Source organism: Microtus ochrogaster, chromosome 5 (assembly GCF_000317375.1).
Source record: "Microtus ochrogaster isolate Prairie Vole_2 chromosome 5, MicOch1.0, whole genome shotgun sequence".
NCBI classification, from domain to species: Eukaryota; Metazoa; Chordata; class Mammalia; order Rodentia; family Cricetidae; genus Microtus; species Microtus ochrogaster.
This window is the reverse complement of record NC_022012.1, coordinates 30,584,538-30,609,553: the sequence shown is the minus strand read 5'-3', so window position 1 is coordinate 30,609,553 and position 25,016 is coordinate 30,584,538. Positions and strand designations below refer to the sequence as shown.

Here is a 25,016-nt window from a genome sequence, read left to right as displayed (position 1 = left end):
GAGAGAGAGAGAGAGAGAGAGAGAGAGAGAGAGAGAGAGAGAGAGTGTAAAATAATTTAGTCTGACATCGTTTGCCAATGAAGCCATTCGATCATTGGTTGTCCCTATTTTTCATAAGCAATTCATCCAATATAGAGTATTTGTTAGTAATTAATACCAAACTCTGCTTGGTGACTCCCGGAATCTAATGTGTGTTGTGAAACAGAGACCTATCTCTGTTTCCAAAACGATTCCTTTCGTCAGTTCACAGCGAAAGCGGCCCTCCAGGTCCAACTCTCAGTTCTCCCTACACTAGGGTGTAGCTGCGGCTGTCTTTGGCCTTGAGTTTATTTCAAGCTGTGGAGTGTAGTTTGCCATCCTCTCTCCTGTCTTCAGCTTGAACTCTTTCAAGATCATCCTTCTGGTTTGATGATTGTTGTCCTTGGGAAAGACAAATGCAAGAGAAAATTAAAACATGCATTTTCTTCCTGCTAGCTGGTAGCCTCCCATGTCTGCCCTGGCAGAGGCAGCCTTAAGCTCCTGTCTTTCTTTTCATTTTGCTTCAAGCATTGCTCTCTACTGGAGAGAGAAGTGAGGGGGATGAGTGTTCAAAGATGTCTTCAGGCTCCTGTCCGTTCTGGTCTTTTGACTGTCCTACTGCAGTATGGTCCCGCTACTCTTCAGTGTTGCCTGACATTTATAAGAACCCTGTTGAACCTTAGAATGACAATTTTTAAATCACCATACAGCTCAGATTTGAAGACGAGGGTTGAGACAAAGGTGTGATGTCCCTACATTTTACATTCAGCACTAAGAAGACAAAGGCTGAGCCTTGTGCTCTTTACTAGCCCCCGTCGGGACACAGTTAGCAATGAAATTCCACCCACTAATATTTTTTGATCAGCTCTTATGCCCAAGGCATGATACTACATACGGTGAGTGACACAGACGTGAACAAGATTTGTCCCTGCCTTAGGAGGGGGCAGACATACAAACTGCTATAGCCCTAGGTAAAATGAAACAGAATCTTAGAATATATAAATGCTATGAGAACCTAAAACCAAAATGAGGCCGTGTGTGCCCCAGAGATTCAGGGGTGATTCAAGAGGGAGACGGGTAGATTTGAGTTGTGGTGAAAGTCTTAGACCAAAATGAGAGTCGGAGATATATTACTTATAGAGAAGAAAAGGTTAAAAAAAAAGTGTTGGGGAATATCAGATAGCTATACGATCAGACTGTACAGTGAACTCAGAGGGAGAACAGAACTCCAGCCACTATTCCAAGTTTCGTGCTCTACTCAGAGTTCCACTGAAACCTCGGGCACAGCACATCTTCAGATAAATCTCCCAGTCCCTTCTCTAACCCTTTACCTCTGTAATCCTTTAAAAACAAGCTGTTTTGGGCTGAAGGGATGGCTCAGTGGTTAAGAGCATTGCCTGCTCTTCCAAAGGTCCTGAGTTCAATTCCCAGCAACCACATGGTGGCTCACAACCATCTGTAATGGGGTCTGGTGCCCTCTTCTGGCCTGCAGGCATACACGCAGACAGAATATTGCATACATAATAAATGAATAAATAAATAAATAAAAAACAAGCTGTTTTGTTCAGCTGGTTTCAGTGGTGCACACCTGCGAGCCCAGCACTCAGGGGGCTGACACGGGAGGATGGAGAAGACAAAGCCAGCCTGGGCTACACAGCAAATCTCTGCCACAAAACATAAAACAACGTCAGAAAGTTCACCCAAACTTTTTTTGCATGTTTTTTTCTTTCCCCACTTTGCCCCCCTCCTTCGTCCCCCTTTGAAGTACAGTCTTGGGGGCCTTGAACACTCCTTTTGCCTCGGATGCCCAAGTGCCAGCATTACAGGTTTGGACCAACATGCTTAATTTTCTTGGTGAAGATTTTGGCACCACTGTCCAGTAGACTGAGCTTAGCATCAGAAGAGCTGGGTCTGAACTGAAAATCAGGCATTTGGGGTTGGGTGGATCACTCCGCCTCTCATCCCCACACAATGGGCAGCTGAACCTGACTTCCTTGAGCACGCAGGAGAGTGGTACAGGCCAGATGCAAATGTGTGAAAGGCTTTGTAAAGAGTAGGACCAAGTAGCATGATCTGGTCCCAAGTCCCACACGTCACACCTTCTGTTGAAGCAACCTTTTGCTGTGGCCAGCATCTGGCTGTTCTCTTGTATGAAGAACCTGGTGGGGACGCAGATTGGTAAGGGTCAAAGCAAAGCCAAGGGAGAGGCCAGTTTGGGGGTCACAGACACAAGCCTGCTCTGGTGGAGGCTACAGCAGGTTGTTTTGAAATATCTGTGAAGCTGTCAGAGCTCATGCTGAGCAGCACAGCCAGCTTCTGTGGGAAGTCTCCCTGCTGTGCCTCAGGAGAGCAGGCTGTGAGGTAAATCAGGAATGTTCCTCAGCACCTCCCTGCAAGCCAAGCCATGGTGAGAAAGGGAGGGTGTGTGGGGTGAGGGAGGGTTGAGAAGATGATATATATACCTGTACATCCCACCACAGCCTCCATCTTGTGCCATACACACTGAAGGTGTAGAAAGTGCAAGAACCAGCCAAGTACCTCAGAGGGCACGGTGGGAAGGGGAGACACACATTGCTAGTCATTGCTAGTCTGTAGGGCAAGCAGAATCACCCAGAAACCTGGGGCCATGGGAGAGTGGAGTCCTGAGATAAGAGGGCTCCAACACAGCTCCCCAGGGAGCGTCACTTGACCTGAGTCCTGTAGGTAGTGGTCTAGGGAAATTAGGCTAGAAGGGGCCTTGCAGGAAGAGGGGACAGCAGACACAGGAGCATGGAGGCCTGAGAAACTGCCTCTAGCTCCAAGAAGGCCAGGAGCAGATGGGAGCAAGGAGGTTTGAAAGAGGCTTCAGAGCGTGTTGAACCCCATAGACTTTGGGGGACATATCCAGTGGTATGGGAAGGAGAGGGTTTAACATACATTTGGGAAGAATTGTCAGATTGCCTTCAGAATAGGAGACAAAGGAAGGAGAGGAAGAGGGTTCAGTTTATTCTTGGAAGCCTATAAGGCCAATGGCTCCATTCTTGCAAAGGGAAGATCAGGTAGAAACAAAAACAGCTGGAACACGCAAGGTGGCAGTAGTGGACCTGGAGGTATGGTCCAATCGATTTGGTAAGAGATCCAGGTGGCATCCGACCCATTGGGGTTCCCACCTGAAGCTCTTCCTAGGTCAACTGAGTTGGAAGTACCTGGAGGCAGACACAAGTCTTACTCATTGTCCCCTGGACACATGTTCCCATTTTACAGACTTGATGTAGAGAATGAGTGTGCACACCAAAGTCTTGTGGGTTGGGCTTCCTGTCCTGTCCTTCCTGTCTTCACGGGCTTGGTTAATGATGCCGCGGGGGGGGGGGGGGCAGGCTCACAGGAAGAGTGAATGAGCCTAAGGAATAGACATTTTTCAAATCCTGGACTTGCTCTTTACCAACATGTGACACTGAGCACATTAACAGACTGGCTCTCTAAGTCTGTGCTAATAGAAGGGCCACTGGTCACCTATACATTTAAATAAAACTGAAAATTGGATTAAAATTCAAAGTCTTGGGGCTGGAGAGATGGCTCAGTGGTTAAGAGCATTGCCTGCTCTTCCAAAGGTCCTGAGTTCAATTTCCGGCAACCACATGGTGGCTCACAACCATCTGTAATGAGGTCTGGTGCCCTCTTCTGGCCAGCAGACATACACACAGACAGAATTTTGTATGCATAATAAATAAATAAATATTAAAAAAATTCAAAGTCTTGGTGACAGCCCAGTCACATGCATTGGTGAGCACAGGTCCAATGTCCCCATCATTGCAGACAGTCCCGTTGCTCAACACTCTGTGCAGTTGTAGACATAGCAGACCCTCGGGGAAGAATGGGACCACTGAGAGCCACACGGGTGAGGCGCTGAGCATAGTGGCTGGCACATGGAAACCTTCCGCAGATGCTCGCTGTCATCGCTCTGAATGCATGTGAAGCAATAGCCAAATCCACAGAACCCGCATAGCAGCATGGTGCTGAGTCCCCTAGAAAACTCAGACTGGGCCCGACCTTGGGGAGAGCTGATAAAGGACCTCAGCGTGTAAGTGTAGAATTTGGTATTGGTGTGATGGCAGGTAGGTCCTCAGGAGCATGCGGAGGGGGACATCTTGGGGACTTTCAGGACACCTGCAGGAAAAGGTGCTCACTGTGATGGCATTTGCTTGCGATGTCGCAAAAGCTGGTTAGGCGCTGAGTCTGGGTCCCCGCTGCAACAGATAGTCTGGGAACTGGAGGAGGTGGGAGCTAGGAAGCTCTTGCTTAGCACTCCATTGACCAAAATGTGGGCAACTCTATGGCCCGGCTGTTTCCGGCGAGCATGTGGCTTCTCCTCATGCCTTTAATTCCTCCTGTGCCCTGTGTTGGGGATGAGCAGAATTCATCCATGACCAGGGGTCAGCAGGAAGTGACCAGGGTCGTTGTAGAGGACCTGATGGCAACAAATCAAAGATGGCCTAAGTGCCCACTCTTGGTAACTGAGGAGGTGGAGCTCTAGCCCTGGGGGTTCTGTCAAAGGTTCCCCCTTCTCAGGAGCCACCACCAAAGCCGCCTTCTCTATTACCCTACCCTGCCTACCTAGTGCCTGACAACTCACCTGGGCTGGGGGCAGAGATTTTTTTTCCAACGAGGAAAATCTCGATCACAACTTCACAGACAGCTTTAGCTGGGCACGGACTTATTTATCCCTGAGTGGGTTCCTTTGGCCTTCCCCAAGGAAACACAGAACATTCCCTTGGAGAAAGAAGGAGCTGGGGGGGGGGGACTGGGAGTAGCAGGCTGGGACTTGATGTGGGGAGGGAGGGCTGACACTGCTCCCCAGGAGGGTCTTGGAGAGTCTTGTCCCTCTGCTCATCCAAATGCCTCATTCGACCAGGTCATATCCAAGGACCTTTCCAGTTTGGGGTTCTGTCTTGTGCATGTGTGAGTGCACACATGTGTGCGGGTGTGCATGCATGTGTATGTGTGTGTTGGGGACTGCAGTTTTCAGCTGAAACCTGCTCAGAGACAAGGCCGAGGCCATCATGTAATAGTAGCCCTTTCACACAGCAGCCCTCCCCTCCGCCGCCTGCCTGTTCTCCTCCCTAGCAGGATGGATGGAGGCAGTGTGGAGAAGCCCGAATAACTAATCAGAGTCCTCATTAACCCCCTGCTGGGATGCTCAAACATTCACTTTGCTGTTTGTGAAGCAGAAAAAAAATCCTCTCTCTGCATTAAAATTGATGCATTATTAATCCCTGTGCTCCTGACCTGGTGGGCTGCTTCATCATCCTGCGGGGGCGGGCAGCCTCAAGTACCTGCCCAGGGTGCTGGATTCCCTGTTGTGTGCTGGCCAGAAGCAGAAAGGCCTTCTTGTGGTACATGGGCTCAATACCAGTCAGGTGAGAGCCTTTTTGTTTTTATCCTTGCTGGAACCTGACGAGGCCTTTCTGCTCAGTTTTAAGAGTACAGCTGCCCTGGTGTTGTGCTGAGGTAATGCAAGTCTAGGTGAGCACAAAGCCTACAGATGTGTCTCCAGACCTGCGAGGGTGAGCTAACCGGCTCCCCACTTCCTATGAGCCTGCCAAGGAGCCAGCTGCATCTCAGTCCCCATGTGGGCTGAGCTTAGAAGGCTTAGTGTTGGTCCCAAGAACTGGCTTTTTCTGCACAGCTGGCGCAGCTGTGCCTTGTGGCTTCCTGGTGCTACACCTTACCCGGAGCTTACAGCTACTCTGGGACCTATGCCTTAGGAAGGCATCCTCACATTAGAAACCCTTTTGAGCAAGATCAGAAATCTGTAGTCTTTCTCAAATACAAAAACCGGATGCCTAGAGATGTAGAAAGTCAACCACATGGAAGGCACAGTCTCAGGGAGCTTGCTTTGGAGTGGGAGCAAGATGAGGGGATGTAAAAGAATATCCTACTCCAGCAAGGAGCCAGGGACGGAAGTGACAGAGGGAGCAGGGAAGGAGAACGTTTTGTTTTTTGTTGTAGCAGAATACTACAGGTTGGATAGCGTGTGTGTGTATTGTATATGGTACATGTGGTATGTGTATGTGTGAGTGTGGTTTGTGGTGCGTGTGTGGTGTGGTGGTATATGGTGTGTGATGTGGGTGGGTGTGGTGTGTTATGGTGTTTAATGTGTGTGTGGTATATGCATGATATGTAGTGTGTGTATATGGTGTGTAGAGAGTGTATATATGTGTGAATGTGGCTTGTGGTGCATGTATGTGTATGGTGTGTGATGTGTGTGTGTGGTGTGTGTATGATGTGCAGTGTGTGTGTGTGTGTGTGTGTGTGTGTGTGTGTGTTCCCTTGCAATTGTGGAGGATGAGAAGTCCCGGAGCAAGGGCCTTCTTGAGATCATCATCATATGACAGAAGGGCAAGAGACCGTGTTCCTGTCAGAAAGACATCAGCCAAACTCACTCATTTTATCAGGAACCCATTCCAGTACCAAACAAACAAAGCCTCCACAAAACTGTTGTGAGATCAGAGCCCTTGGTGACCTCAGTACTTCTTACATGTGCCACCTCTTAATTTTGACACAGTAGCAGCTGGGTTTCACACGAATTTTAGAGGGGAACATTCAAACCAGGGCAGAAAAGAAGGGAAAGGAGGGGCAAGGGAGTGGCCCAAGAGCAGAGGGTTCCTCTCTGGATCCTCAGTGAGCCGTCCATGCTGTGGGAAGGCTGATGAGAGGAAACAGGAGCGTCTATGCACGACCTGTCCCAGCTGGTCAGTACTGGCTCACCCTCTTCATTGGGTGTCTTTTGTCCTCACCTGAGTCTGTCTTGTTTGGTTGCTTTAACCTGTGAACTAACAGGCGATGAACTAAGCTTTTAAAAATAGCTGTGTAAGAAGGAAGAAGAGAAAAGTAAGAGAAGGGGATGAAGAGAAACAAGTAGGCATCTTTACCTCTTATTTTGTCAATCTGAGGAAAGGTCAGAGGTAGCCACTCCACACTTTGCCTTTTGTTGGAGCCTATTTTGTCAACTATTTTTTTCCTTAAGACAGATCAGCTGGTTGTATAGGTGGGGGGGAGGGGTCTTTGAACTTCTGATCCTTCTGCCTCCTTCTCCCAGTGCTGGGATTTCGGATGTGTGCCAGCAAGCATGGTTTATACAGTACCAGGGATTGAATCCGGGTCTCCATGCATGCTGGGCAGGAACTCTACCAACTGAACTACATTTCAGCTCCTAGCATCCTTAATGTTTGTAGGTTGCTGAGGATTCTGGGTGTAGGAAAAAAAAATCCTGGGTCTCAGCCCATACGGAGTTTTCAACCTAATGAGGAAAACAGGCCTCACACAACTGAGTGTATAATTACAAACTTAAGCAAGTGTTCCAACTCAACTAGGAAACACGACACAGGGGAAGAATCTTATGTGGTCCAAGCGGTCAGCTAGAGCTTCCTGAAGAAAGTGGGTCTTAGTCTGTGATCTAAAAACAAAGCAGATAAAGAGGGAGTGCCTGCCAGCAAGATGTGAGAGCTTGTGCAAAGGCCCTGTGGTGGGAAGAAGCACATCCAGTTAGAAGGGCCAAAGATCATGGTACCCAGAGTGCAGAGATTGAGCTAGGTGATGCTGGAGGGATAGGTGGGGCCAGACCTCATTGATCTTCATGGGCATCATGGGAATGTGAGAGCTGATGTTCAGAAGGATGGGTACCAGTGGTGTATTTGAGACCTGCAAAGGATGGGGATAGAGTAGAATGAGATTTGCACTTCAAAAAGATGTCTCTAGCTGTTCAGTGGAGAACAGATGGGGGAGTGCCAAGAATGTTAAATGGGTCATTTGTCCCTTGCTGTCTCCCTATCTCCTATTTTAGTGAGCAGAAGCCTATAGAATGTGCTGGAGCTTTATGAAGGGAGATGCATATCTAAATTCTCATCACCCAGCATTCAGCCTCAGCTCAGAGCTCACAAAAATAAACTCGAGTCCTTGAATTAGCTCTTTGCTAACATAGCGAGCAGCCAGTCAAGCTCTTCTGGCTGCCGTGGCCGTCGTCAACCCAGCACTTTGGTGCCTATGGGGACCCTGTAGAGCAGGAGACGTGCTGCATCCTCCATGAGGCCAGATGTCAGGAGGGCAAGCTGCTGAGAGAAGGCTGGGAGGAAGCCAATAGGGGGTTGCAGGGGAGCCAGGCATTACCCAGGGGGCCTAGGCACATGGTGGTCTGTGGTTCTGGGCAAGTGGGCACAGCTACATGAATACCAGCATGGGATGGCACCAGCTGTAATCTGAGCCACAGAGTCAGCGGCTCCTCCATCTGCTCATATCCGAGCTTGTTCCTGTCCAAGAAGGTGTCATGTCTAGCTTTGGGCCAGCACCGTTCTTTCTTTTATCTCAATGAGTATTCACTGATGAATTTTATACTCTAGCCGGGCAGTGGTGGCGCACACCTTTAATCCCAGCACTCGGGAGGCAGAGGCAGGTGGATCCCTGGGAGTTTGAGGCCAGCCTGGTCTACAAGAGCTAGTTCTGGGACAGGCACCAAAGCTACAGAGAAACACTGTCTTGAAAAACCAAAAATAAATAAATAAATAAATAAATAAACAAACAAATAAATAAATAGAAATTTTATACTCTAAGGGTCAAAAATTCCCTGTATAAAGCCAATTGGGTAGGACATATCTGCAATCCCAGTACTTGAGAGGCTAAAGCAGGGAAACTACAGACAGGCCTGAGGCCAGGTTAGGCTACAAAAAAGAAAAAAAAAAACTACCTCAGAAGAAAAAGACAAACCTACCCACTCCCCTTACCCTAAGAATGCTGCCCCTTGCAGAAGCAAGCTAGGTGACCAGTTTTCCCCTCAAAGGCAGAAGGAAACAGGCGCTAAGAGATGAGCCCATGTGACCTGCTTCGCCTGGAATGTTCTCGGGAGAAACCTGTGTAATTATAATCATGTTCTCTTTCATTCTGAAAATTATTCCAGTATGACAGATGAATTATGTGGTCACTCCAACAATGTGCACGGCTTTAAAGGGATGCAAGATTTTTTTTTTGCAGGAACTCCGGAGACATCACGGAATAAGTAACATTTGAATGTTACTTATAATTATAGAATGGGCAGCTACGAGAGCATTGGAAGAGCGGGTCCAGCCTGGGATAAACACAGGCTTGGTGGGATCAGGGAGCAGAGGCTGTATAGGAGGGAAGAACACATCTGAGCCACAACCTAGGCCACAATCAGCAGACCTTTCCTGCAAAGGTTCAGACAGTAATCTCTTCTAGGATATTGCACAGCTACTGGGTTCAGCTATGCCATAGAGTGGGAAGCAGCCATAGATAACAGTCAACAAATGGGTGTGGCCAGATTCTAATACAACTGTCTTCACAGAAACAATCAGTCTCTATTCGTCCATCTTAGCCTTGGTGGCTTTTAATGAGAATATGCATTTCCCAGTTTTAGAGGGTTGTAAGTCCCAGATAAAGGGACAGCAGATTCAGTAAGGGTTCACGCTGTGTAGCTGATGCTTATGTTGTGGAAGAGCTAGAAAGCACCTATTAAGCTCACATATATATGGACATGGTCCCATCCAGGAGGATGGAGCCCTTGTGACTGCTTCTACAAGTCCCTACCCCTTCATGTCACCATAATGGGATGAAGTCTCTTTTTCTTTCCTTTTTTGTTTTGTTGTGTTTTAAGACAGGGTTTCTCTGCATAGCTCTGGCTGTCCTGGAACTCACTTTGTACAACAGGCTGGCCTCAAACTCAGACATCTTCCTGCCTTTGCCTCCCAAGTGCTGGAATTAAAGGTTTGCACCACCACCTGGGTGGGATGAGGTTCCAACATGAGCTGTTCAAGTCACATTCAGGTCATGACAGTGTAACCTGCCAGCTCTCCCCTCTGGGTACATGAAGAAGAGTCATAATAAGCTTGGAAAGTTAGGTAGGAGCAGGGTTATAAAAGGTTTCAAACATATGTGTTAAATATGTATCTTATTTTTTAATAAGGGCGTGAGAACAGATTGTCACCTGAAGCCTTAGGATTTGATCTTGGTGTTCAGATAACACTGAAGGGAAGCACGGAGCTGCAGTGGAGGAAACAGGATGGGGTTTGGGGACTGAGCTCTTCCTTGGAGACACATAGGGCTGCTACTCTTCATCCTTCAGGAACATTCCTCTCATTCCAAATTTCCCTCCTGTTCCCTAGGCTCTAAGGGTGTAGAACACCCTCTCTTCTTGCTCCTCGGTGGATGCTGAATGCAGGACTATAGGAAGCACCAGCTTTCTTCCCCTCCCTTATGCTCCCCCAAGCCTTCTAGAGTGAGTGGTCCTCTTCCTGCTGAACACTCCAGCAGACCAACCTGAGATTTCCTTCACACTGCAGAAAACTCGACTTCCCAAGGTTTCCAGAGAGGAAAGAATGTCTAGACCCTCCGGGTCACATCTTGAGGTCCTCCCCTAGGACGGTATCCTCTGTCTTGAGGATACCCTCAAGCAGGATTCCCTCTCCCTGTGTTGCCTTCCCATTTGTGCCTGTGCCCCCTCTTCTTCCTCCCAAAGCTTCACATTGGATGAAGTCATGGGGAGAGGTCTGTCTAGACTCAGACACAAAGTTTAAGGAGACCCCTAAAATTCAGTCATCAAACGAAATAATATTTAATGCAATTGCTTTAAAATGTAAAATAAAAAGAGAAAAAGAAAAATTAATGACACAAATGCATGGTAAGCAAACTATAATAAATTAAAACAATTCTGTTGACATATAATCATACATGTTCATAGGGCACAATACAGTATGTTGATACATGTATGCATGAAATAGGGACCGTGCTACAGGTTTTTCCTTTAGCTTCAGTGAGAGTAGCCAAGGTGTGGCCACTGTGCTGGCCTTACTGGGTTCCTCCAGTCTTGGTTCCTTCTCTTGAACGTTGTGCCTGAGATGAGCACCTCACTTACCTGCATTTAGCCCATGACCCGAGGAGATGCCAGAGGGACAGCAGATGTGGTAGAGAAGGAGTGTGTTAAACTCTGCACAGATAGCATAAGAAGCTTCCTCCTCCTTATCCCAGCAGGAGAGGTTTCCCTTGTCTTTTCTTTCCTCCTCAGATGCCTTGTCGCAGGACCTGTTTCCCTATAGATGCCTTCTTGTGTCCTTTGAGTTTTATATCCATTGGGCTCTCAGACTCTGGCCTGTTTTATGATTTTAAAGTTACTGGAGGAATTTAATTTTTCTGCCTTTTATTTTGCCTTTTCAAAAACTAGTGTTTGTTAATGTTTGGTTTTTGGAGGTGCTGGTGATCAAAGTCAGGGCCTTACACATCCCAGGCAAGCATTCTATTTCCCAAGCCCTTCCTAGTATATAGTTATACAAAATAAGGATCTTAGCCAGTCTGGGTCACTGGGCCAGAACTATAATCTCAGTTCCTATGGGGGCTAAAGTATGGGGATTATAATTGCAGGGTCAGCCTGGTGCCTGGGCTTGTTCAAAGTCAGCCTGTGCAACTTAGTAAAACCAGTTCTGTCTGTCTGTCTGTCTGTCTGTCTGTCTGTCTATCTATCTATCTATCTATCTATCTATCTATCTATCTATCTATCTATCCTCTCTCTCTTCTTTTTTCTTAAAACATGGTCTTACTGTGTAGCCCTGAATGTCCTGGAACAAACTCTATAAACAAGGCTAGCCTCAAATTCAAGAGGTCCTCCTGCCTCTGCCTCCCAAATGCCAAGATTTAAAGATGTGCACCACCACTCTAAGCTAGCCCTCAACATTTAAAAGAAGCAAAAAAAAGTTGGATGTGGTGGTGCAAGCCTTTGATCCCAGTACTCAGAGTTAGAGGCAGGCAGATCTCTGTGAGTTCGAGGCCAGCCTAGTCTACAAAGCGAGTTCCAGGACAGCTAGGACGGTTACAAAGAGAAACCCTATCTGAAAAAAAAAACAATAAATAAATGAATAAAATAAAGTAAGAGAAGCAAAAAGACAGCTGTGAATATGGTCCAGTGGCCAGTGGTTTGCCTTAGCATATGTGAGGCTCTGGATTCAGTCCCAGTTCTAAAAAAAAACAGCAGACAAGATTTCATCATGAAATTTTCATATATGCAGATAACGCACTTTCATCATATTGATTTAGCTGTATTTTATACTTTTCTGTTGCCATGAAAAAAAATGACCAAGGTAATTTGTAGAAGAGTTTAATTGTGCTCACAGTTCCAGAGGGATGAGAGTCCATCGCAGATGGAAGGCATGGCAGCAGGAACAGGAAGCTAAGAGCTTATGTCTTTAACCACACGGACGAAACAGAAAAAGAAAAATGGGAAGTAGAGGGGCTTGGCCTTTCCTCTCAAAACCTACCCCAGTGGTGCACTTCCTCCAGCCAGGATGCAGCACCTAAATTTTTCCTCCAAAACACTGTCAACCAAAGACCAAGAATTCCAATGCCTGACTGTGAGGAACATTTCCCTTTGAAATCACCACGCCCAGCCATCGCTTGTCTGCCTCCCGCTCCCATGTCAGCTCAGTGAAGAGCTGTTGACTCCTGATACTTTACTCTCTGTCTTTTGCCTTCCTGCCATTGTTGTCACCTGACACGGTATTTTATTTATAAAGCTCCTCTGTTGTCTCATGATTGTCATCTCTGCTCCCACCTCTCTCCCAGCCAAGTACAAGCCTCGTAAATGCCAGGCTTTTTATCACTTCTGGTCACGATCCTGAGCAGTTCCTCACACAAAGCAGATGTTCAACTAACACCTGTTGAGTGAGTGGATCTTAGTTTAGTTCCCCTTTCTTTCATCCTGCCCTCCTCCAATAGCCAAAGGGGAGCTCGTCTTTTTCCTAAAGGAAGGACCTTCTTTCCCCAGGTCCCCCAGGTCTCTATCCTAAGCCACACACAATTCAATCATTATTCAACCAATCTGACTTAGACAGTTAAAAAAAATGGCCAGGCAGTGCTGGGGCATGCTTTTAATCCCAGCACTTGGGAGGCAGAGACAGGCAGATCTCTGAGAGTTTGAGGCCAGCTTGGTCTACAGAATGAGCTCCAGGACAGCCAGGGCTGCACCGAAAACCCTGTCTCAAGAAAAAGAAAGGGGAGGGGGGCGTATTAGTTCAAACTCTAGGGCTTTCACAGCTTTGTGTTATTACAGTTTTAAATAGGGGTGACTCCATGGAAGTTGGATCAATGCTGATTCTTTCTGTGACAGAAACCAAGACACATAATCTCAGTTTTGACTTCTCTGTCTGTTTACTGGAGGTGTTGATTGTAGCACTATAGCCTTCCAGCTATTGTGCATCTCACACAGAAAGCCAGCGGACATGACCGGACATGCTGTGGGATGCATAAACGCTCTAGCAGATTCAGAAGGATGGAAAGTCTTACTAATGTGACATCAAGGCAGAGCAAGGCGGCCCCTGATACAGACAGCGCTGGAAGTGACCGTCAGTTCTAACCTTATTGACATAAGGAGAAACTGAGGCTCAGAGCAGTGTAGTACAACACATGCTAATCCCTGTGCAGTTTCTGGCCTCTTTGAGTTTTCATGTGTTCATTCTATAAGAATGAGCATCCTGGGCTCTACTTGAGCCTACATCACAATTCTCCATGATGAGAAAAGAGTTCTTGGTTCTCTGGACCTTGCCAGTTCAGCCCTATGCGAGCAGCTTGGAGAGTTTGGCGTCTTAGGTGTATCCCTTCTCCATCCCCTCTGTTGCTGAGTAGCATCTGGAGCGGAGTTATGGACATTTCATTTCCCTTTATTTTTGTCCTTCCTCTGCTCGCCTCAGAGAAGGTTCTGGTGGAGGCCTGAGTGAGGCACAGGGTATAAATCTCCCTGAGTGGAGCTGTGCCTTGGGCAGCAGGTCATCTGGTTGCCGCCATCTCCTGTGAAGTGTGATCACACAGGAGGGAGCAGGGCCCTGACTCAGGTGGGGCCCTGAGCGATTAATCTCTTCGATGACATGCTTCTGGTGCATTCCTTAACGACTGAGATTTTCCTAAATGGGAAAATTGCAGTTTTTCCCAGAGACTATAGAAGGGGGGATATCAGGACCATGCACTGTGTAGCAAGTGTGTGTATGGGGGGGGGGGCTGCAGATCCCCTGACTTGGAATGCTTTGACTTTTTATTGTTTGTGACTATGACCATGAGCATGAACCAGAATCTGTGCTTTTGTGTGTTAGGGGAGGGCAGGTAGAGAGGGAGGGAGGAGAGAGAAATTGACTGTGTGTGTGTGTGTGTGCTCTCTCGTGTTCGTGCGTGTGTTGTCCTTACCATTGTCATTGTGACTACGTGGAGATCAATGTGTGTTTCTTTAAAAATATGTATTTCTTTTTTTCTGCATAAATTACTCCATGTAAAGGCCATCCGGAGATCAGTTCCTGGCATCCCTTCTCAATAAAGCAATATTATCAGAGCTTGGTCCCAAAACTAGTCCCAGGAGAAGCTTTTCCTACATCCTTTGTCAAACGAAATGTCACTGACTCACCAAATGATGAGAAGAAAAATTATTCTTATTTATTTCCCTGGTGAGGTAGAAAAGCAACTCTGCTTCTCGACATCTGACCCATGGCTAGGTGGACAGGTGGGCAGAGGGGCATGTGTACGGGTAGACAGGTGGGCAGAAAGACAGGTGGATAGGTGGACAAGTGGGCAGGGGACAGGTGAACAGAAAGATAGGTGGGCAGGTAGGTAGGTGGACAGGTGGGGAGAGGGGCATTGTGCAGGTGGGTAAGTGGGCAGAAAGACAGGTGAACAGGTGGACAGGTGTTCAGGAAGGGGGCAGGTGGATAGAGGGACAGGTGGGCAGGGGCCAAGTGGGCAGGGGGCAGGGGGGCAGGGGGCAGGTAGGCAGAGGTGGGCCGAGGAGCAGATGGGCAGGTGAGCCGAGGCATGGGCACTGAGGAGCTATGCTAACAGGCTGCACCATAACTCTTGGGCCCTGCTCTTTCATTTCTCCCCTTACCTAGCCTTGTGACTTTGGGAAAGTCACTTGATTTCCCTAACCTCAGTTTCCGTTTTAACATGGGACTGGTATTGTCCATTTCACAGAGTGATATGAGGATTAACAACTAAACTGATAATATCCCTCCTTGTGAAGGAGATCAGCAATGTAGTCTGTTAATATGGCAGTCCTCTGTTGAACATATATATTTATATATGTTTTCATCAACAGATATTTGTTAAATACCTGATATACACAAAATACATATTGAGATCTCAGGAGTTATGTGGGGTTGAGATTCTTCTGAGGATTAGCTAACCCAGTGGATGCTAGGAATGCAGACATCTTATCCTCCGAGCAATCTGAGCTGGTGCGGTAAGAGCTAAAGACCTGTTCACAGGAGATGCTAGGGCTAGAGCCATCTTTGCAGTGTGAAGCAGGGTGTGTATAGGGCAGGAACAGAGCTGGACCAGGAGGTTCCTGCCAACCAAACTATAGCAGTGGGGAGGTAGAGGAAAGGCATGGCTGACTCCAGCTGGGTCAGAACAAGGACAACTTAATGCTGTCAAGATGTACTCACCTTTCCCTGCTTCTGGAGAAAAGTGTTTCAGTACCTAAGCGGAGTCGTCCATCAACCTAAGGAGTGAGGAAGCAAGGTTCAGGGATGAAGATCTGATGACTGGGAAAAGACTTTGGTAGGGAGGCTGTGGTGAAGGGAGCTGGACACAGGCAGGGCTTTGCAGATTTTCAGCGTTGAGGTCTTCTGCTAATAGTCCAAGTTTTCCCCCAAGAAATAAAACCTTGTGGGGCAAATTTAAGGGTATCTTTAAAGCTGGGGTGGGAGAGGATGGTCTTGTCCTGCTGAAAAGGATACTTTCCTTTCCATGATAGGCTCTGTCTCCAGTCCTTCCCACAGCTCATTCCTCTGTCTGGCCAAACTCTGGCCAGATCTCTTGACTGCTCTTGGCATTCCTATTCGTTTGTCCATTTCTTAACTTCATAAACACACACCGAGTGGGACGTAAGGCTAGAGATGCAATGTGGGAAATCTTAAGTCCTTGTTCTCCGGACGCTCAGTGCGTCACTGAAGGACACGTGTAGGAACATATGAAAATAATTCAATGAGACAGCCTGTAGGGCGTGGCTAAGAACTTCAGACTTTCATCCTGGAAGTATGATCCTGATTATCGGGAGAGCAGAGGGGAGGGAGGGATTCACCCTAGGTGGGGAAGGGTAGCCTGAAAGAAAACTCTGGAGAGCTGAATCTTTAATAAATCAATCAATCAATCAATCAATCAATCAATCAATCAATCTATGGTTTGAAATCTCTTACATCCGTTTTTCATGTATATTAATACTTTAGTTTAGATTTTTGTGTGTGATGCTGGAGACCCAAACCAAAGCCTTGCCTATGCTCTCAAATACTGAGCAATATACCCCTCTGTGTTCACACATTTGTACGCATAAACATTGTTACTGATCGCTCAAGAGTAAACAAACAAACCAAAACCAAAACCTCTAGGCTTCTCCTTTACTGCCTTCTTGTATCTATTCTGAAGGCAGAATTCCAAGTCTCAAGATTAAGGGTGAGAAGCATTAGGGAGATGTCTTATCAGGTGAAGGAGCCCACTGACAAGCCAGAGGATCTGAGTTTGATTCCCCAGTACTCACATGATAGGAGAAAATTGACACAAAATTTCTGAGCTCCATACTAGGATGCATGCACGTCCACACACACAGATGATTAATAAAATGTAGTATAAAATTCTTAAGTATTGCAAGTTTGAGAGTTTTGAAACCAAAGAGAAGGGTGACTAGCAATGATGAAAAACAATTTTATGGCCGTAGTGATAGATAGCTAAGCAAGTGCTTGCTTGCTTGCTTGCTTCCATGCTTGCTTGCTTAGGTCTCTTTTGTATTTTTAAGGCAGTTTTGGGTTTTGAAAGACAGTGTGACAAAACTCAAAAAGAACTGGGCTGGAGCCAAAAGATACGGCGAAAGTCTGCCTTTATGAACTGCATAAGGCCTCACTTCCTAGGCAACTTCAAGAGTTTACAAGCCACCGAGTAAAACACCACAGACGTACCATTTTATGTTGGCCATCCCTTCCAGTATACTCCTGTTATTATTTGTTAAGACTTTTCTTCAATCTCATTTATAACATGAATAGTTACAGCATAAAACAGCAACCGAGTATGAAAACACGCATATAAGTGACTTACAGGGACAAGTTGAGAAAGTTACCCAGTCGGATGCAAGGAGTTAGGACTGGCGAATAATTTACACAAATTTAGACTGTTTCATGAGCGATGCATTTCTGCAGTTTAATGCTCCTTTTCCTACTTCCGTTAAATATGTTGACTCTGAAAATGTGCAATTAGTACAGGAAAAACTATTTCAAGGATTGAGATTCAGAAGCCGAAATCAGAGAACAGCAATGGTAACAACAAACCCCAGTGGTTTTAGGCTATGTCATTTCTATAACAAAACAAAGATCACCCGTGTGGTCAATATAACTCCTACTACAGGTCACAGTAACCGATGACAGACATGAAGAGCTGACTCTTGAAGGATGGGTAGATTCTTACTAAATGATGTCTAAGCGTACCATTGCTATTACTACTATGAAGGACAAGCCACTGTCTATTAAAGCCCTGCTCCTCGTCACTGCAGAGCCACTTACTCCCCCACTAAATGCACCATGTATGTGATATAATACCATAGCATCCTCAGAGATACCCATGAGCTCGGAACTGATGCTCCTGTTTCTCAGAGTAGGGAAAGATGTTCCTGTGCAGCTTATTCAGGTTACATGGGAGGAAGAGTAAGGCCTGGCATCGAACCCACGTTTGACCAACACCACTTCTCTATGCTAGTTTTCTCACACTCGGGGAGTGCAGGAAGCATGTGAACCCATCTTCAGTTAAAAGCAGTCAATTCAGGACACAGTGAAGCATAGAGAATTGCAATGCCTTCGGCAATTAATACTGATAGCTAAGTAGGCAAACTCTTGACTGAACTGCTTCGGCGAGGGCATTGATCTGAGTTAATATTTTCTAGTAACGTCTTCTCTCCGCGTGACAAGAACGATAGTTTGCATGACCGATACAGGCTCAGTGCTAACCTAGGCATGTACAAGAAATAAAGACCCAGGTTGATGATGCCACCAGGGAGATTGCGTTTCACTTAAAGAGCTGAAGTTCAGAAAATACAGAAAGCCTAAGGGCCCATCATAGACAGGGCTCTAAGGAGCAGACCTTCATCTGTGGACCAGGGATAAGACTGGAGATAACCTTAGGGTTTGGTAGGAACTAGAGGCAGGAAGACAGATGTGCCGGGCTCTCTAGCAGGGAACAGGATGCGCAGGCCAGTGTGAACTAGATATTGGGTGTTGAACAGGGGCAGCCTCTCTCAGCTGGGGCAAAGGTTCAAGTTCAGAAGTACCAGGGATTAGATCAGAGGACAAGGTTCAAACTGATAATGAAGGACAAGAGAGAAAACTTAGGAAATCTAGACTTGCATCTTCTGGGCCTTGAAAAGCTTCTGGGGTTTGCACAGAAGAGACATGGTGAACCAAGGCTGAAGATGGCTCGCAGACTCCCAAAGAGCACCTCTGCTCCTCAACATTACAGTCAGGTCCCTGGAGGCCGGAGTCCTTGCTCTTGCTGCATCCTAGGCCTTCCTTAGGGTGACAGTTTGGCTCCGCGGATTATCGGGAATTCTTAGAGATGGGATGGTATTTTCAAGCTCAGCTTTTTGTCTGTAAAAGGCGAAGAGGCCAACAATAGGAATGATGGTGAAACTACTTTCAGACTAGGGAAAGACTTTGCCCAACATCACAGAACATATCTGTGGGTGACCGGAACTGGCAGCCATACTTCCTTAGCTTGCACACACTAACACGGAAGGAAGGATGTCCCCCATTGGGAAATTGATGCAGGGATGTGGTAGGCAAACTACGTTGTCACAGCCATACTTACTGAAGTGGTGGCCATTAGCTGGGCTCCGGATTGAGTGCAGTCTCTCTCTAGGCATTGAGTACTAGGACAGACACCAGGGTGGAGGAACGTCCCCAAGTGGAAGGGATAGGCTTTCTCTTTGGGTCCCTGACCAGAGATTCCAGCCGCTGTCCTGCACTCTGCGAAAACATCCAAGCACAAGTTGGCAAAATAGGTAAAGGCATTCTCTGGGGAGCTGCCTTCCCTGGCAGAGATGAACGTGGGCCGTAAGGCGTGGTCTGGTAGAACTAAGAAGCTGCAAGCTTTACTCTGGTGTTTTGGACAGTAGTAAGGACGAAAGGGGCTTTATCTTCAAGTCAATGCTCTGGTCCTTTCTTGTCTCCCAAACTTTTGAATTTTCCTATCAGGTCCCACAGGGCTCGGTTCTCTGGGTGTCCTTCAAGTCTGCCTCCATGACTCAGTCCTGTCCCTCAGGCTGTCTGTCTAGCTTCAGCCCAGGATCAGGCGGTACTGACCGAGGCTGCCCGTGAAAGGAGGAGGACTTTGAATGGTGAAGAATAGGATGGTGGGGGCGCTGGCCCGGGTGAAAAGGGAGCAGGCTGAGGGCTGAGGTGGCTGAGTTAGGACGGTTGGCAACCACACATCTGCAGCCTCTTTTCTCCCTTCCGCCCTCTTTCTGTCTTTCATCTTCCTCGGAGCTTTGTGACATGTGAGCTGCCCTCCTTATGCTCGGAGGAATCACTGCCAGTGACAGAAAGGAGATTATAGGCTATATTTCTGCCTCCGAGCTTCCTGTGGGCGGTAGGGAAACAAGCGGAGTTCGCTGCTTGTCAGTTCTGGGAAAGGAGAAATCTATGTATATTGTAGCCCTGAAGCTGTGTCCCACGCAGGGGCATGCCGGTGTCACCTCTGATCATCCTCCTTCTCGCTAACGTGCATTTTATTAATCCCAGAGCTGGAGGCAGGTAGGCTTCTCTTGACTAACGCTGGTCTGAATCCTATCCGAGGAATCCCAGCATCACCCCAGGGCAGGTAGAAGAGCAGCTAGAGCAGAAGTCAGAAGCCTGTGACTGTAGCAGGACCTCAGGAGGACACTCTTCCCGACCCGCTAACATGCACACTCTCTAGGGTCACAAGGAGCTCGATGAGAGACAGAAGCCGGAGGACATGAGAAATAGACAGGGTTTCTTACCTTGCTTAGCTCTGAACCTAGGCCTGCCCCTGACCTCATCTCTATGTGCCTGACAGAGGAGAGGATGGTAAAACAGCAGCCAGAAGCAGCACCGAACACACATGGCAGTACTTCTCACCCAACTTCGAATATGAAATCTACAGGACAGGAAGAGAAAAAGGAAGGAAGGTGGAGCAGGGGGGAGGAAGAAGAAGGTTGGAAGGGGGAGGAGAGGAGAGAGGTTGGGGATTGATTGACTCATCTTTGGGCTCAGGCCCAGGCTCCTGGTAGATTCTTAATACACAAGCTGAATTGAAGAGATTTGCAGCTTCACAGGAGAAGGAGGAGGTATCACAAACAATAGCTCACAGGGGTTCTTCCATCTGCCACACCGGTCTCAGAGGCGTGGAGCACAAAGGGGGAGGATAACTTTGAAAGGGCTCCAGGAACGGCCCCCTAAGCATGCCCACCTCTCTCTTCCCCTCCCAGGAAAACAACACTGAGTACGCACTGCCAACTGCCAGCGTTTGCTTTGCCCTGGTAAGACAAACAAGAACGAAGAGGGCAAGCTAGGGAAATGGGATGTATGGAACCTCACTTCTAGGAGAAACGGTGCAAACATACCTGGGTTGGGCTTTCCTAAGCCCCATTATCCACACTTATAAAATGGGAACAACTACTTGGCAAGGAAAAAGATGTTTCTCTTACGCCCCTGGTAGGGCATGAACATGACCCTCCTTCAGGGACTCTGTGGAAGGCCTTTAAAAGGAGGGCAGCCTTGGACTTGGCAATTCCACATGAAATCACCCTAGGAAAATGAGCAGGAGTGGGGTAAAAGTCAGCTGGCGAGAATGGTCATTATTTGCTGATGGTAGAAAAACCGGAAATAATCTAAACAAAATAAAATAAAACTTTAGATGGATAATTACAGCACATTCATAAAATATAATCTTATATAACTATTAAAATGAGTTCTGCTAGGCGGTAGTTGTGCATGCCTTTAATCTCAGCACTCGGGAGGCAGAGGCAGGTCGATATCTGTGAGTCCGAGGCCAACCTGGTCTACAAAGCAAGTTCCAGGACAGACAAAGCTACACAGAGAAACTCTGTCTTAAAAAAACTAATAATGGGGCTGGAGAGATGGCTCAGAGGTTGAGAGCATTGCCTGCTCTTCCAAAGGTCCTGAGTTCAATTCCCAGCAACCACATGGTGGCTCACAACCATCTGTGATGGGGTCTGGTGCCCTCTTCTGGCTTGCAGGTATACACACAGACAGAATATTGTGTACATAATATTAATAAATAAATAAATATTTAAAAAAAAACTAATAATGATGATGATGATAAAGAAATTCCCCTTACAGAAAGTTGTACTATATTGTCAAATACTAGATTCTGTGTTAATATGGTACTATTTTAAGAAACAAGCATTTTGTTTCAAATATCAAATGTTGGCCATCTTATTATATCATTACAACTAACAGCTTTACTTCTCTTATTTATCTATTTTCTATAATAAGCAAATGTGTTTTGTAAACGTGATAAAATATTACTTCAAAGATTAATTTTAATAATGAAATAAAGTATTTTCTATTAATGTACTTTGGAGACTGAGAACCTGTAAGATGTGGTTTCTGGCTCTGAGGTTGGCAGTTTGGAAAGAGATGACCGTAGCATGAGACAGAATATGGCAAGAGCTTGCAGAGAATGACAAGCAGCGTGTTACTTAGAAACACAGGGGAAGAAAAATTACTTTCGGCTGCTGAGGCAGCCACCAGAGTGTTTGAGATGAGCATTAAAGAACGGCTAGGGTCCTATCAGGTAGAACTATAGAATGGAAGCATTGAGGGAACTGGACACTGTGGGCCCCCTGTGGCAAAGGAGAGTGGTTCTGATTGGGTAGAGAGCAGTGGACCCCTGGGTATAGAGAGGAGGATACACCTAGACAGAGAGGATCCCAAAGCAGGCACCCAGAAAGCTTTGCTAGTGTGCTTCTGAGCGCCTCCGATAGCAAGATACCCTTGGGTGTCCTGGTGGCAGAGCAGCTATAAGCCCATGAAAGGCTATGACTTCCTTCTCTTACTGTTTGTATGGATGCACTGAGGGTTGATGGCACACACCAGCAGGAGCATGACGAGTGTGACCAAGGAGGATGGCCTGTCTAGGTTGTGCCACAGGGGATGGAAAGGAGGAAAGATGGTTCTTATCTCTGATTACGAAGTGATGAGAAGAGATAGTGTCGGGGAGTGAAAATTACGTGAATCTCGGAGAAGAGGAGTCAGAAATGCCTCCCAGGTTTGCAGCCTCTGTGTCCAGAGCCCTGGGACTCATTACAGAGTTCACAGACAAGGTTACATGGAGGAGGAGGGTGAAGGCAATGAGACAGGAGTAATTTGGCACTAACAGCGCCCCATCCTCCATTGGTGCTGATTTCTCTGGCCTCCCAGGGGCCAGAGAGACCTGCAAATGTGTCTCGGTGTTCTTCATCTCCTCTTGGGAGGAGTGAGGGGCACAAAGAAGGCAGGGAGATTGTATTAACCCAGAGGGCGTTTGTTAGTGGAAACACAATGGCTACCTGTTTACTCTAGGAACATCTCTCAAGCTCACCCTATCCCAGTACACCTTATTCTCTCTTGCCACTGGGAATTCTGACCTCCCTGGGGATCCTGGATGTTGTCTGTCTGCCGCCCTCACCTCCCCAGCAATGTGTACACACACACACACACACACACACACACACACACACACACACACACACACACACACACCAGGCAGGAAAGCCTTGTTGCTCAGGCCGATGTCTAGTTTCTGTTTCTCTGCTGCAACCCCAGCCTGGGCTGCTTTTCTCGGCCCCTGTTGTCATGTCTCTTGTTACTTACATTCTTTATTGAGGTGCAAATGTGTTTTCACTAAGCTGGTGTTAACTAAGAAGGGGCTGCTGAGGTTATAGATGCATTTGCTGCAAGGACAGGGCTAAGGCTCTTGGACGGAGGAACGTCCTGTTGTTGCCTTGGAAGTACAGCTTCGAGTAGCCCTGCTTCATGCTGACTCCTAATAGAGCCTTCTTGGAGTCAACTCATCCTTAGGAGAAAGTCACGGGGTGGATAGGAAATATCTGGCTAGACCTAATGGCAAGGCTGACCACCCAGACTCAGCCTCAGACGTCATGGTTCATTTCAAATATTAGGAAAATTAATTCACTCGACCCTAAAAGTAACCTTTAAAGGCAGCCAGCCAAGGCCCCCATTAGGCCTCAGGTTATCTTTCTTTGGTTCTGGTCTATTTCCTCTCCTGTCTTTTCCTCTCTATTTTCCTGTTTTCCTCAAGGCCCTCCCATCTTCGGACTGCTAGGCTAAGCCTGCCAGTCAGCACCTGGACCCAAAGCTCAGCATCAGACCTAAAGAGCACACTGCTCTGCTCCTTCTGAGTTCCCATCTTACAAGGTGTCAACTTGTCCCAGGGTCCAAATTCACTCCTAGAGACCTCTCTGCTAACGGGTGGGAAGCTGTAATCAACCTGAGGTCAGGAAACCAGACAGGCAGCAACAGGGCAAGTCCAGATGTGACAGAGTTTGGAGCCTACAAAGATGTGGGCGAGGCTCAGCAGCCATGCTGAGGAGAGAGAGTTGAACGGCAGCAGTTACAGTTGGAACGTACGCAGCAGAAATAGAATCTATTCTTTCTATAATAAGATGCTGGGGGCTTCAGACCTTCAGACCCTGAATTTTCTACAACCCCTTGCCTGCCAGAGTAAACAACTTGTTTTCCTGTGCTTGTAGCTGCTCTGGGCATGAGACCCTCATGAGTTCCTGATGGCAGGGGAGTGGTTTCTTGTGGGCTTGCAGCTGAAAAATTTCAAGAGCTAGGCCTTCGACATTAGTCAAGGAGAGCCTATATAAGCTGCCCTGGAACACAATTAAAGGGGCATTCTTGTTTCAAGGATGACCCATGTGTCTCTCTCTCTCTCTCTCTCTCTCTCTCTCTCTCTCTCTCTCTCTGTGTGTGTGTGTGTGTGTGTGTGTGTGTGTGTGTGTATGTGTGTTTCAATCGCCAGCCCCTTGCCCAACTCGATAACCGTCCCATAATGTATGGGCCAAACGTTATAATAAGACATGTCCTGGGGAGGAGGAACTGGGTGAGAGAGCCCATTCCTTTGTGAGGATACCCTCCTGAAACCCACTGTCCCCTTCCTTCTGCAGGTGCTCTCTCCGTGGCTCACAAGAAGCATTTCTGGCCCAGCTGGAAGTGAGAAGAAAGGGTGAACCTCCTGAAGACCATCCCAGAGGCAGTGGGATCACCCAACAGTAAGATATGCTTTCCTACCCTTTGACGTGTGCTGAAGCCTCCACCCCAACACACACACACACACACATACACACACACACACACACACACACACACACACACACACACACACACATATTGTTCTTCCCCGAAAACCTCCTCTAGCAGCAATTGGCCGCCTGAGCAGCTATTTAGCAAAGACAGCCTCTGATATCAAGCACTGCCTGCATCTTTCATGTCTTTCTGCCACCTCCCTAGCCAGGCCTGTTGTGAGCTCTCTGTTGCTCTTCATCTTCCATGGGGTACGGGTGAATGGCTGTTGCACACACCTGTGATGATGACTGCGTTTGCACAGTGCTGGAGCAAGTGTCACCCAGAGATGTTGGTGACAAAGGCCAGTCCCCTAGTCAGAGAACCTTACCCTGTGAAGCAGGTGAGAACTCACACATGTGCACCCCAAAGGACTTGATGAATGGGAAGGGAAGAAAACTGCACCCCAAGGGTTTATGATGGGTTTGGAGAAGGAGTTCCTTGAACTGGATTAAGCACTTTGAATAGAGAACTCGCATTCAAGCCTCCTAGCAGGCATGGGTGCGGGTTTTATTGTTGTGGTTTAGTTTTTCGGTTTTTTAACTCCTTTCAGATCCCACAGACTTATGTAGCAGTGTGGTTAGCGATTTATAAGTCCATTACCCAAAACCACCCCTT

At 47.2% G+C, this 25,016-nt stretch overlaps 1 protein-coding gene across 5 annotated transcripts in view; it reads left to right on the top strand.

Moving 5' to 3' along the window:
* Window positions 1–25,016, top strand: part of Pknox2 (PBX/knotted 1 homeobox 2) — a 268,228-nt gene that overhangs the window by 150,073 nt on the left and 93,139 nt on the right. For all 5 annotated transcript variants that reach the window (XM_026779163.1, XM_026779165.1, XM_013346330.2 and 2 more), the window contains exon 3: window positions 24,224–24,328. The gene's annotated coding sequence lies outside the window, so the exon portion shown is untranslated. The remainder of the gene's footprint in view (window positions 1–24,223; window positions 24,329–25,016) is intronic.